This window comes from Astyanax mexicanus, chromosome 7 (genome assembly GCF_023375975.1).
Source record: "Astyanax mexicanus isolate ESR-SI-001 chromosome 7, AstMex3_surface, whole genome shotgun sequence".
Taxonomy (NCBI): domain Eukaryota; kingdom Metazoa; phylum Chordata; class Actinopteri; order Characiformes; family Acestrorhamphidae; genus Astyanax; species Astyanax mexicanus.
This window is the reverse complement of record NC_064414.1, coordinates 36539445-36551674: the sequence shown is the minus strand read 5'-3', so window position 1 is coordinate 36551674 and position 12230 is coordinate 36539445.

Sequence of the window (12230 nt, the reverse complement as noted above, 5' to 3'; positions counted from 1 at the left end):
TCACTTCCTCAGTCTACATGCCAGGTCTGTATCTCTTAGCTTGTAAAAAATCATGTGCAAAGCATGTCCTTTAGGGGTTCTTCAAATTGCTGATTATGGTAAGAGCCCAGGAGCAAAAAAAAAAAAAAAACTAAACTAAATTCTTGCATAATAAAGTTATGTCATTTTAAGACTTTAATTGATTTATCAGTGTTAATGTTCTGCTTTCTGGCATCTCAAAACTAATACTTATGCACTCGTGATCAAACTACCTCACCTTACATCACAACAACTTATTTGGACAAAATCAATAACTGTATAAAATCATGGAAAAGTGAAGCTACAACAATTTTTTATTTTTACTTCTTAACATTTTTACCATTGAAACATTACACTTGCTGAACAAAAAAAAAAAAAGAACACTTTGCTTCTGGTCCGCTTTAGGCTGCACTGCACTGTTAACTCAATGAAGGCAGTCTGAGACATGTTTGGTCTGGAAGAATGGGGTCGGGTCTACCAAATGACTTGATGAGTTTGGCTACAGCTCTACTTTTTGTTGCACAGACTTCAGTTACAAATTTGACAACACTGTGGACAATTTTGTCATTATTAGGGTTCAAGCACCGAAGGTGCGTAGAACCCTATTGTTTTTGCTAAGATTTTTCTTATTATTATTATTATTCTTTTTCTCCTGTAAAAACAGTTGTGCAGCCTAAACCGTAAGTCATAGAGAAATGAAACTTGGTAGGTAGATGTAGGATCAGTGCATCTCGGTGGACAACAAAAATGGCACCGATTGGTCAAGTGGTGGCGCTATAAACAAGGAAATTCATTTTTCACAATTTTCTCAATAACTCAAAAACCATAAGACCTACATTCAAAATTCTTTGTTTGATGGATTCCTTGGGTCAATACCTACAACTTTCCAATTTGGACCATGCACTTCCGTCTATATAGATTTTTTGCTAATTTGCATAATATGCAAAACATACTTTTGCGAACTAGTCCTAGGAATTTTGATCAATCCTGGCATGTTTGGTATCAAAACACTCGTGAGAGCATGGCCTTCAATATTCATTAAGAAAAAGTTGAAATTTGTAAACAATATGGCCACCATATGCAAATTAGTCCTTCCGGATATATGCCCCATTCACTTCAATTGTTAAATTTGGAACACTGTTTCTCAGCAACCGTGCAACCTAGCAAGCTGAAACTTTGCATGCAGAATCTGTCATACAGCCTCTAAAGGATGTTCAAAGGGCAACTTAATCAATCAACATGGCTGAACACCATCAGCCAATCAGCATTCAGCAGACATTTTGGCAGGCTGAATGTTGCCCAATCTGGATGACACTTGGCAGTTATGTTCAGGTGGAGACGCTGTAGTGACCTGCAAATTGCTGAAACAATCCGACCACTGGGGGGCGCTGTTCCAACAAATCGAATACATGTCAATCATACTATACTATTTTGACATCTAAATGTTTGTGCCATATTTAGTACAGTGGCTCTGACAAATTTGTCAATACAACTATGTTTAAAAAGTGCTTTGTTTATTCAGAACTGCTAATTGTTTGAAAATAGCAATATTGATACTAGTCTCTGGATATTTGGCCTATCACCGCCATTTCAGACTTGTTGCACACTGTAGAGTCTCTAGGTTAAGATTCAATAAAAACATTTGTGAAAATTTCACATACAATAGTGTCCAGGCATCAAGCAGTCTGAGCGTCCTTGAAATTTTCAACCTAAATTGCTGTAACTCTGCAGTATTTGCTGTAATCTCACAATGTCAAAGACCTCTGTACAATATCACTCTGATGAAGCGCCATTTAATACAGAACTAGATTTAGAATATATTTGTAATTACATGTCATATCAGAACATGCACTCCTTTGTGCCTCTTCTCAACATTAATAACAGGTGAAAGACTTTTGATAATTTCTCAATGTGACAGAGTGTCTCCAATTGTGTTACACCTTCTTACACATCACCATCCTATGCTCTAGTAGGCACCATTGTGCCAGTTGCTGTTTGATGAAGCGCCATTTAATTCAGAACTAGATTTAGAATAACTTTGTAATTACATGTCATGTCAGACAATGAACTCATTTGTGTTAATGTAAACTTGTTTGGTAAAACATTTCAGCTTGTTTTGCAAAGGTCAAAAGGTCAATCTGAACACCACTTTGTAAACATTCTGGTTGAAACCACCTGATCAATACCAATAACATGTAGACACATTTTGACTAGATCTAACTCACTTGATGAATATCCTACAAACTTCACTAGATTGACATTACAATTACAATTTACAATTTAAGCACTGATCACGTTGAAAGGCTTCTGCTCAACATTAATAACAGGTGAAAATTTTTTAATAATCTCTAAATGTGACAGGGCATCTCCAATCATATTAGCCCTTTTTACACATCACCATTCAGTTCTCTAGTATGCACCATTGTGCCAGTTGGTGCTTGAACCCGATGATTGCCGCTTGCGGCTATATTTATTATTATTATTATTATTATGATCAGAATGGAAGTAAATGGAAGCACTACATCCATGCTTCCGTAGAGTCATTAGACGTGAAAACAGCGATTTTTGAACATTCTCCATCTCTTAGGCCACATTCTACAGTTAGGCAAAAACACAGATAAAGATATGAATAGAGTGCATTATTACATTTGCTGTGTCTATCTTGTCTTTGTGTCTTTCCTGTGGCGCTCCACCCCATCCCACTCTCCTCTCTGTGTCCTCTAGCTGGGGAGGCTGCTGGACGCTGTTCAGGAGCGGTGCAGATGGGCCTCAGAGACACTCCCTTTCTGACCCATTTCTGAGGGAACGGCAAGGTGACACAACCACAGAGCTGCACCAGTGTGGGCGAAGGGCTTGTTTCAGTATGTGTGCGAGTGTGAGAGTGTGTGTTTGCAGGTGTGTGGGTGGATGTTTGTGTGTCCATGGAAGGTGGTGAAGTGGAGACACAAGGGCAACATGGCAGATGGACACAGCATGTTTAGAAGGACCTTCGATCTCAAAGTGGACTCTTTGCTATAATGTCCCTCAGAGGAGGAGAGCAGGGACTTAGAGATTCGGTGGCCATTCACACACACACACAACCACACACACACACACACACATGTAGAAAGAGCCCCAGGTCATGATGATTAAGGATGAGAGTGCCCCAGTTCCAGGCCCTGTAATGAGGGTGCAGTCCGTGTGCCAGTGGATGGCCAGGAGATACTCTCTAAGGTGGGACACTCAAGTGTCAAAACCCAAGCAGGACAGTGCAGGTGTGTGTGTGTGTGTGTAAGTCTCTGTGTGTGTGTGTGTGTGTGTGTGTGTGTGTGAGTGTATATACCTGTTTTCCTGTGTTTTCAGGGGCTCCCAAATCATCCTGATCTACTTGTGTGAATATGATAGTGTCAATGGACATGCTAGAACACCAAGTGTCCAAATCATTATGACCACTCATAATGCAAAATATCAATGGTCAAAGTCTGGGATATACATTATATGGACAAACATATTGGGACACCTGCTCATACATCATAAATGCTTCAATAATAAGAGTATTAAAAACGTTTATCCTGCTTTTGCTGGAAAAAAAATCACTCCATTTAAATTGAAGACCTTTTTACTAAATTAAGGAGATTTGCCTTAAGGATTGGATTGCATTTAGTGAGATTAGTATGTTGGATGGATGATGACCACCCCTATTTACCCCTTACTGCCCATCTTAAGTCCAAAAGTTTTGAATAGGGCATGTCTACTTCCATTAAACATAGTTCAGCTACTAAACAGCTTAAATGCTGGCATTAGGGATGATCTTTACATGGACTAGACAAGCCCTGTGTGTGTGTGAGTGCATTTGCACATTTGTGTCAGCAGTTGATGCAACTTATTAGTAGCCAAATCCATTCATTAGAAGAAGTGTCCACAAACATTTGGAAATATAGTGTCTGTTACAAGCTGGACACTCAGTTCTTATCATTCCAAATCTTGGAGGTTTCTGTGACATTTATATTTATGTCTTTTCTATACATATTTCACTAGAAGCAAAATACAGACAATGTGCTACATTTGAAGTTTTTGGGCTGTATGTTAGATAGTAAGCAAAACATCATTGCCCAAGTTGACTTCAACAAGGGCTTGACCAATCATTTTTTGACAAAAACCAACTGATACTTACTGATAAAAACAGCTCTGGAAAAAATATATTTATAGGTATATGTTTGAGAAAAATAAAAGTTGTTTTATCCTATAAACCACAAACAAGATTTCTCCCACATTCCTTATAAAAAATATTGTCATTTAGAGCATTTATTTGCAGAAAATGAGAAAAATGGCTGAAATAACAAAAATAGATGCAGTGCTTTTAGACCTCAAATAATGCAAAGAAAACAAGTTAATATTCATAACGTTTTAAGAGTTCAGAAATCAATATTTGGTGAAATAATCCTGGTTTTTAATCACACTTTTCATGCATCTTGGCATCCTGTTCTCCTCCACCAGTCTTACACACTGCTTTTGGATATCTTTATGTCACTCCTGGTGCAAGAATTCAAGCAGTTCAGCTTAGTTGGCTTGGGATCATCCATCTTCCTCTTGATTATATTCCAGAGGTTTCAATTTGGTAAAATCAATGAATCTCATCATTTTTAAGTGAGCACTATTTTTTTCCACAGCTGTCTACTTGTACCTACTGTATCTACTGACATGCCTGATTTGTAACAGTGTCAACATGCAATTTACAGAATTTAAAGATTCAGTTCTAACATATTTGAGGCAGCTACAACATGACGTTATACTCCATGTACAGTAGAGTCCATGCCTTAAATGTTTATTGCCTCATAATTCTTTGGCTCATGAGCTTAGGCACCAATCAACCACCAAACTTAATTACAACCACCTGCATATTACTGTGTAGGTACTTCTGTGAGATCAGATTAGACCAGAAAGCTTTTGATCCAACTTAAAAAAAGGGCCTTGGGTGCCAATGACTCTGAGGCTTGTCTATTGAGGAGTTCCCAGAAGGAGTAAGAGGGATGTATCAGAAGAAATTGAATAATTTAGATTCAAATCAGATGAATAAACTATTATGTGCAAATGTGTTACTTTCATTTTAAACATCTGTTGGGCACACGTTTTACATATATTTTTATCAAACATTCCCCACACATTAGCTGTGGGAACATTATCTCATACACATACAGACAGTACTAGTCTAGCACACTGCTTTAATATAAACACACAGACCGACCAATGGCAGCTGAGCTAGCCTCTCTCATTCCAGTTTAAACAGAGGACAGTGGTTGCAGTCTGCAGCATTAGCTACATTTGCACATTTAAAAAGTGTCAGATACTAATAGCATAAAGGGTGCACTTTTATGGTAAGGGAAAGTGGATGATACAATTTGCATAGTGTGCTTAGGCTGCTATATAATCTTTTTTCTTAAATTCTGTTTAATGATGTACTTTTTTAAGATTTTAAAATTGATGCTCATAAAAGGCAAAATTCTGTTTAAAAAATAAAAACTAAACATGAAAACATAACTTTTTCCTTTCACTTTTAGGGGTGCTGGGACTTATTTAAGGGTAGCTTAAACCCACCTAAAAAAAAAGCCCATTGTCTTTTTTAGATCATGGGAAAGTTGCTGAAATGTTGATTCTGGTTATGGCTCGTAAAGTCTATATCTCAAAGGGATAGAGCAATCATGGTGACACAATTGGGATACCATAGTACACAATACTACACAATATTAGGCAATTTTTTTTAACTTTATAGCTGTTCTGTAAATATAGGTATTTATTTTGTGGCTTTTATGTGTGTGTGTGGATGTCTGTGTGTGGATGACAGAGAAATAAACAATGTCTGTGTCCTGATTTAAGCTGTGTGTGTGTGTATGAGAGAGAGAGAGAGAGAGAGAGAGAGAAAGAGGGAGAGAGAGACTGAGGAGAAAAGTTAAGCCGTGGGACCTATTTTAACACTTGTGGGACCAAAACTGACATGGTAAATTACCTAAGTGTGTAACAAAGCCAGTTTGTCATCTGTCATTAGCCCAGCCTCCCTCTAGTCTTCTCTCTCTCTCTCTTTGTCTCTCTCCCCCGGGTTACAGCGCTAGGGCCTGACTGTAGTCGCTGCACTCTGACCTATACAGGCAGGAGCTTTTTTATAGATTTCAGCCAAATGTCACAATTAATGCCAACGCTTGACCTCAGAAAAGGCCACTGAATGCCAAGGGACAGAAAGAGACGGAGAAAGAAAAAGATAATTTTCCTTCATAAATAGAGTAATTGCTGCTTTGAAAGTGCACCGTTAACAAAGTGAAGGAGCATTAAATAAAACGGTTTCCTGTAGATCCTGCTTGCTTGTAGGCTGCAGAAGCTGGTATCCCAGCTGCTCCCATAAATACTTAATTGTAGGTAAATCTGGTTACTGGGCAGACAAAGGAAGTGTTGCAATCTGATAGAGATACAGGAGTTACTGGGAAACTATTGCTGTGTGTGGGTGAGCACTATGCTGCTGAAAAATGCCGGTGGGAAGGCAACAGGCTAAATACGAACATTATAAAATCGTTTACATTTACATTACATTACATTACATTACATTACATTTGGCAGATGCTTTTGTCCAAAGCGACTTACAATATTGAAGTACAAATAATAGAAGAGGTTAAGTACAAAAATAATAGAAGTTAAAAATAAAGCATCTATAGATAGGGCCTTAAGGAGGTCAGAGGGAAATAATGGGATAGAGGAGTAGAGAAGAGGAGTTTCGTCTCCATAGTAGTGCTGCTATTGTGTTTTTTACACCAGCAGCAGCATCTTCAGGCACAGTACTCTAGGTTAGTTTAAATTCACCAAACGAACGTGCTTGTCCTGAAGCCACTGTATCCACAGCTCATTTTCCCTGCTTTTCCGGTTATTTTGAGAGGCTACTGACTGCAGACTGCAGGAAGGCGGAGTTGGACGTCCAGTGCGTCCATCTCCGCCCACTTGGTCGTTCCAAAATCTGGTCCTTTGGTCCAGACCGTGGTTAGCGGCCCCTTTCACACCTGCTACAAACGAGGCAGGTGTGAAAGCACCCTTAGAGTGCATCAAAAAGGCATGTCTAGTCAGTGATCTCTCATCAAGAGGTAGACTACCCGAAACTATTGATCACACAGCTTAATTACTCTGAATAAGTCAACGCACCAACATGATTCATCTATTGTGAAATACACCTAAAGAATAGGTGTACCTTCATATTTGCATGCTTTATTCTTTAATGATAAGCACCTGATATTAAATATCCAGTGTGTTATATCACTTTTACTAGATGCCTGGTGTTGCTCATGTGTTCTGTCACAGTAATAAGCCATGTAATGAACTATCCTCAAAATCCTTATACTTTCAACTAATATACACTTTAATATAACTATTACTGAAAAAGGAAACTCTTGTGTTCATTGATTTGGAGTCTGTACATCCAAAAATAAGTATAACATTTTAAAAAAGGGCCACTGGGTAAAATTTTTATGAAAACATGATCAATTCCATGAAGATTTACAAATTCTGGAAGCATTTACATCTCAATGTAACAATTACATTTTTGAGCAGCTCAATGTCGTCTGGTATGAAGAAAAAATATATAGTATGTGGATGTCTCCTAACATAACTGTGTTATATAATAAGTGAAAGGGGAACCGACAAAAACAGAGAAAAACACACCAGAATAGGCTGGGGTTCTTGTAATCATTTACATAACTGCATGCCAAATTTATATATATATATATATATAGTATGATAAAGTTCATCTACAAAAATACTAGAGATAATGGGGATCTGATAAGATGCTTCACGCTGAAGATATAAAGACATAAAACTAGACCTAGAGTAAATAACATCAATATTTTCTCTCTCTTTCGCCTCAGTGTCTCTCTCTTTCTCTCTCTATTTCTCCCACTCCTGTGTTTAACCACTGGAGTACATGGAACATAAAGATTAGTCTTGGACTGTTTGTCATTGGCCTCCAGGGCTGTCTCTTCACATACTCCCATAACTTTTTTTTTTTTTTCCTGGACTCTGCCTGCCAGTAAAGAAGGAGAAGAAAGGCATGAAAAAGCCTGACTAAGCTTAGCCTGCTGGGAAAAGGTGGCTGATACATCAATCCTGAGCTTGAGCCTGGAGCTGCTGCCTCGTTAGCTAATTGAATAAATGAAAAATGGGGATGCTAACTTTTGGACGGGTTCTGGCCCGGCCCCGGTCTCTTCTTACCTGTGTTTTATTAACCCTGCCTTGTGATAATACCATAAATAAGGGGAGCAATAAAAAGTTATGAACGTGGTAATGTGAAGACCAGCAGGTTGATGTCATCTCTGTGGGACGGGTCCAGATGTGGGATCTCGGCTCATTCAGACACTAAATCTCTTTCTCTTTCTCTTTCCTTGCCTTATTTCACCTTGTTTTCCCTTTTTTCTGCTTGGGCTATATCTATCCATCTTTCTTTTTTTCTTTCTTTCCTTCTGTTCACCTCCTCTCAATTATACCCTAAGGGGGGGTTATTCCTTATTTGTATTTTTGAACTTCTTTCTCTTTCTCTCTCTTTCTCTGACTGTCTAACTTCCCACATTTCTTCTTTTTTTTTACCCCCTCTCTACCTCTGTCCCTCCCTCTCTCAGCTGTCTTAACTTTCCACATTTCTTCCCTCACCCCTCTCTCTCTCTTTCTCTGTGTCCCTCGCCCCCCTCTCTCATTCTCTGCTGACTGTCTAACTTCCCACTTCTCTTCCATCAGCCCCCCCTCCCTCTCTCTCCCCCAACCCACCCCCAGTGGCTCTGTAGGATCATTAAGAGGCTGTATTTCGGCCGTTTCGGTGGCTGTCCCACGTTGCCGTTTGGTGCATGCAGGTATGCTTAAATAATGAATGTGGAGGGCTGCTGTCACACAGTCTTTTGGCTGCCGTTAAACGCTGCGCTGACGGCTGGCAGAGCGTGTTGTTACAGCGTTAGCCCTGCACCTCCGCCACAAATTTATGAGGGGTCCCCAGAAAGTTCCACACTGTTTCTTCCTTATGTCTCTTCCCTAAGACTCTTCTCCCGCTCCAGATATCCGTCCCCTCGCTTCTTTCGCTTTCTTTCATCTCTCTCCTCTTTCTCATTCTTTTTTTCTCTCTTTCTCTCTCTCTTTCTCTCTCTCTCTCTTTCTCAGTCATTACACAGGCCTCATGGAGTAGAATAAGAAGAAGTGCGAAATAGTGGAATAGCTTAAAAAACAGGCATTGTAGAAGGTCCTAACTACTGCTACTGCTACTACCTCTGACTCCTCACACCCCTGAGGGTTTCTCTTTCTGTCCTCCTCACTCGTCGCTATATTAGGGCCGAGTATCCCGACGTGGGAAGACAAAGAAGAAAAAGTGAAGATTTTTTTCGAAAAAGTGATGCCACGCGAAGATGTGCTGCAAAAAGATCCCTTCCCTTTCTACTCATTAAGCTGCTGATACATTTTTAACACCTCTCTGGACATCTCGTCCTCCTCCTGAAGGAGTGCCGGGCCTTTTTTGATGTGTGGCAGCTTGTGTGGTGGCTGAGGCTCGCTCTCATCTCAGGACACCTCATACCTTTGCCTGTCAACGCGTTGGACCCTGATCGGGAACAAAGCCCGAGCGAAGCCTGGATGGGGTTGTGCGAGCAGATGCCGGCGTGCGGGACCCCGGGAAGCGTGGACGGAGTGTCAGTCAGGAGTGGAGGGAGGAAAGAAGGAAGAGGAAGCTGTTAGTGTGCCCTTGTCTGCCGGAGACCCCCTCTCCTGGAGAAATAAGGGTCAGGAGACAGGCAGAGCAGAGCAGCTAATAGAAGATTTATGACTCACTGAATATGCAGATATGCACACTGTGATTGACCAGGATCCACACACTGCCCTTGGGTACATCTTTGCATTTAGAGAGAGGAAGAATGAGAGAGAGGAGAGAGCTAGGGCTGGCGAGTGAGTGGGGTGCGGCGGTTGGAAATGGGGGGGGGGGGGTGCCGCTGATGGTTTGGTAGGATGACTGGTGGGGGGTGGAGGAGTGGAGCGAGCGGTGGAGCCGGAAGAAAGAGAGAAGACTGCGAGAGGGGAGCACAATGGAGAGAAAAATGCACCGGCAAATTAGGCACCCTCTCCTTTTGAATAGTCCTACAAGATTGCACAGGTTTCTGCAGAAATAGCTATTAGTCATTTTCTCCGAAAGATATTCTCCCATTTTTCCCTTTTTTCCCCCCTCACTCCCCTCACTTCTTCCCCTCATTTCAGGCAATTTGAACTCCATTTGCCAGAGTGTGGTGCCTGCTCAAATAGCAGATGTGTTTTATTTTATTTGAAATATACATACTGGCATAATGAGGCTGAACGATGGGCCGGGGCTCAAGGATCATATAGTGCCGGCAGTTGTGGGGCCTGATGAATGTGTAGGTAAGGACCAGCGCAAGGTGTCCATTTACGCTGTGTGAGAGGAGAGCGGCGAGATGGAGAAATTATAGAGCCGGGCCTGTGCCCGCCAAATGAATAGTCATGCTGACAAATTGAATTGAGTTGCTTCAGAAGGCTTCGATTTAATCTCTTAAGTCTTTTTTAGTCCATTAAAAGAAGTCGTTTGCTAGCCATCACCGCTGCAGATCCAGACACCCTCTCTCTCTATGGCTTCTGGTACTCGGGTTACCCATTTCCACCTGTGATTCATTGCAGACTGAAGTATATGAGCTATATCTGTGTGTGTGTGTGTGTGTATGTGTGTGTGTCTATGTGTGTGTAGGAGTAGGAGACAGAATGTGTGACTACTATTATTCGGAATATTAGAATGATTTCATACTACATTAAAGTGTTAGTGTCAGAATGGGAATGTCATTTATCAATTTATTTGGTTTTAATTGTGATATGTTTAAGAATGCTCAATGTCATATTGCTATTACAGGTACACCAATGTTGTTGGACTGGGATGAAGCATAACCAGTCATATATGCAGTCCCATACATGATGGGGATATGATAGTTTAAAAGAGTTTGAAAGGCAGTGATGCAATGCAGCAGTGAAAATGATGACCCATAACATACAGATAGATAGATATATAGACAGATAGTGATGGATGGTTCTAATTCATTACTTTGAGGCTCTCAATTCTACTTGCTCTGTGTTCACTCACACCTTGTTGGGATGTGTGTGTGTGTGTGTGTGTGTTTATGTGTGGTAAAAAACTGTAAGGGAGGATTGTTTACCTGTATGTTAAGAAGCATGATGCTGTAGTGACCCCTACTGGTCAGATTTTGAAGCACTTCCATTCATCCAGTGCTGAGCAAGGTCTGGCTCATCATATAGCCCTACATGCTACAAACTGATTAGCATCTGATTTAACCTAAACTCAAAACCTAAAGAAATCGATATACAAATTAGATATACAGCTCTGGAAAAAAATAAGAGGCCATATAAAAATTAAGTTTTTTTTTTATTTTATTTTTTTACCAAATTGAAAACCTCTGGAATATAATCAAGAGGAAGATGGATGATCACAAGCTATCAAACCAAGCTGAACTGCAGGAGTAGCATAAAGTTATCCAAAAGCAGTGTGTAAGACTGGTGGAGGAGAACATGCCAAGATGCATGAAAACTGTGATTAAAAACCAGGATTATTCCACCAAATATTGATTTCTGAACTCTTAAAACTTTCTGAATATGAACTTGTTTTGTTTGCATTAGTTGAGGTCTGAAAGTTCTGCATCTTTTTTGTTATTTCAGCCATTTCTCATTTTCTGCAAATAAATGCTCTAAATAAGAAAAAAAATATTTGGAATTTGAGGAGACATTTTGTCCGTAGTTTGTAGAATAAAACAACAATGTTCATTTTACTCAATTATAAACCTTTAAATAGCAAAATCAGAGAAACTGATTCAGAAACTGAAATTGAAATGGTCTCTTATTTTTTTCCAGAGCTGTATTTCTGCAAATTATCTATTTCTAAAAAAAAAATTTTCATTTGTGGCAAAACTGCTACCCTGGAATCAGACAATTCTGAATAAAGTTCAGGTTTACTTGTTAAAGGAGAAGCAATGTCATCCAGTGCAGGATTACAAATTCATGGAAGTGAAAGTGTTGACTCAACGGTCACCTTCTTAATAGTAATAAAAGTTATTCGAAGGTGATAAATGACCTCCTGTGTGACATCTCTCTCTTCAACATGACACCTTCTAAGTAATAACCCTTCCCCCACCACCCTAGACCCGCTCACACACATGCACACC